We start from the raw sequence: 2,777 nt of genomic DNA, 5'->3' as shown, positions 1-2,777 counted from the left end.
TCTTTGGCTATGTATATTTTCACCAAAAAAAAGAAAAAATTGACAAACCTTTGACTAGACGAAAAACAAAAAAAGAGAGAAGATGCAATTAACCAAAATAAAAAATGAAAAAGGGGACATTATAACCGATCTGATAGAAATAAAAAGAATTATGACAAAATATTATGAACAACTGTATGGCAACAAAGTGGATAGCCTAGATGAAATGGACAAATTCTTAGAAGCACACAACCTACACAAACTGACTCAAGAGAAAATAGAAAGTCTCAACAGACCCATAACAAGTAAAGAGATCGAATCAGTGATCAAAAACTTCCCCATAAAAAAATGTCCTTAACCGGATGGCTTCACTGGGGGAGTCTACCAAACATTTAGAGAAGTATTGACACCGATACTGTTTAAACTCTTCCAAAGGACAGAGAAGGAAGGAATACTCCCTACTTCATTCTATGAAGCAAACATAAGCCTGATACCAAAACAAGACAAAGACACCACAAGAAAAGAAAGCTATGGGCCAATATCTCTTGTGAATATAGATGCAAAAATCCTGAACAAAACACTAGCGAACAGAATCCAACAGCAGATTAAAAGAGTCATACACCATAACCAAATGGAAGTTATTTGAGGAATGCAGGAATGGTTCAACATCAGAAAATCAATCAGCATAATATACCACATCAATAGAACAAAGGAGCTGAACTACATGATCATCTCTATGGATGAAGAAAAAGCATTTGATAAAATCCAACACCTTTTCTTGAAGAAAACTCTAAAGAAGATTGGAATAGAAGGGAAAGTCCTTAATATGATTCAGGGCATATATGAAAAGCCAACAGCCAACATTATACTTAATGGAGAAAGACTGAGAGCTTTCCCCTTGAAATCAGGAACAAGACAAGGGTGTCTATTCTCACTTGTATTTCATATTGTTTTAGAAGTCCTAGTAAGAGCAGTAAGACAAGAAAAATAAGTAAAAGGTATCCAGGTTGGAAAAGAAGAAGTAAAATTATCTCTATTTGCAGATGACATGATCCTATATATAGAAAATCCCAAAGAGTCTGAAAGAAAACTTCTAGAGCTAGTAGAGGAATTTAGCAAAGTTGCATAGTACAAGGTCAACAAACAAAAATCAGTTGGGTTTCTATATACCAGCAATGAGAAATCCGAAAGAGAAATTAGGTAAACAGTTCCATTTACAATAGTATCTGTGAGATTAAAATACCTAGGAATAAATCTAACCAGGGACATGAAGGACTTATACACCTAAAATTATAAAACACTGCTGAAAGAGATTAAAGAAGACTTAAATGAATGGAAAGATGTTCCATGTTCATGGATTGGAAGAGTTAATATTGTTAAGATGTCAATACCACCCAAAGTGATCTACAGATTCAGTGCAATCCCAATCAAAATTCCAATAGCCTTCTTTACAGAAATGGAAAAAAACCAATCCTCAGCTTTATGTGGAAGGGGAAGAAGCCCTCAATAGCTAAAGCAGTGCTGAAAGAGAAGAACAAAGTAGGAGGACTCACACTTCCTGATTTTAAAACAAACTATACAGCTACAATAATCAAAACAGCCTGGTACTCGTATAACAATGGACACATAGACCAATGGAATAGAATTGAGAGTCCAGAAATAAACCCACACATCTATGGTCAGCTGATTTCTGATAAGGGTGCTATGTCCATTCGATGGGGAAAGAAGGGTCTCTTCAATAAATGAGGTTCAGAAAATTGGATTTTCACGTGCAGAAAAATGAAACAGGAGTCATGCCTCACAACACACACAAAAACAAACTCAAAATAGATTAAGGACCTAAACGTGCAAACTAAAATCACAAAATTCTTAGAACAAGATGCAGGGGCAATGCCATCAGGCCCAGCTTTTAACAATGGATTATCTAATATAATAACAAAACCACAAGCAGCAAAAGACAAAATAAATAAGTGGGACCTCATAAAAATTTAAAAATTTTGTTCATCAAAAGACTTTACAAAAAAAGTGAAAAGACAAGCTGCCCACTGGGAGAATATCTTCAGAAACCATATATCTGATAAAAATCTAATAACATATATATATATAAAAAAAACTTTGACAACTTAATAACAAAAAGACAAATAACGCAATCATAAAATGGGCAAAGGACTTGAATAGACATTTCCTCAAAAAGGACATTGAAATGGCCACCAAACATATGAAAAGATGCTCAGTGTCATTAGCCATAAGAAAGATGCGAATCAAAACCACAGCGAGCGCCCTGCCGGGCACTCAGCTGCAGCCATTGCACACATGGACTCGGCTCACTCCTGCTTCGCTAGCTTCCTTCGCAACCACGTCTGACAGACTGGATATGCCTGAGGTTGAGAAATTCCGTAAGTTGAAACTGAAGAAGGCAGAAACCGTAAGAGAAAACTCTGCCTTCAAAAGAAACGATCGAACAGGAGAAGCAAGCAGGGGAATCATAATGAGGCGGTGGCGCCAATGTGCACTGCACATTGCACATGCACTGCTTTCTTATCTTTCTTCTTTTAGCTGTTGAACTCTGTAAGATGCAAAGAGTCTGCATCAAGTTTTAATGACTGTCCGGCCCCTTTTCACATCCGACAATCGAGAACTACTTTCGAGGAAGGCTGCGCCTGCCACTCTCATTGGCCTGGCTGGCTGGCAGGAAGGAAAAGAACTTGCGTGTTAGTGAAAGAAGGAGCTGGGTGGGATGACAGTGAATAAATATACTGAGTAAAAGCAAAGCAGGTCCAGGGTGTCCTGCAGGCATA

At 37.3% G+C, this 2,777-nt stretch overlaps 1 protein-coding gene and 1 pseudogene across 1 annotated transcript in view; both read left to right on the top strand.

Annotated features, from left to right (window-relative positions):
* Positions 1-2,777, top strand: part of DNAH9 (dynein axonemal heavy chain 9) — a 450,622-nt gene that overhangs the window by 421,079 nt on the left and 26,766 nt on the right. The gene's annotated exons all lie outside the window — the stretch shown is intronic.
* Positions 2,234-2,468, top strand: LOC111820500 (thymosin beta-4 pseudogene; annotated as a pseudogene).

Source organism: Trichechus manatus, unplaced genomic scaffold (assembly GCF_000243295.1).
Source record: "Trichechus manatus latirostris isolate Lorelei unplaced genomic scaffold, TriManLat1.0 scaffold00040, whole genome shotgun sequence".
In the NCBI taxonomy this organism is placed as follows: domain Eukaryota; kingdom Metazoa; phylum Chordata; class Mammalia; order Sirenia; family Trichechidae; genus Trichechus; species Trichechus manatus.
The sequence above is the reverse complement of the archived record's forward strand: the minus strand, read 5'-3'. Positions and strand labels throughout refer to the sequence as shown.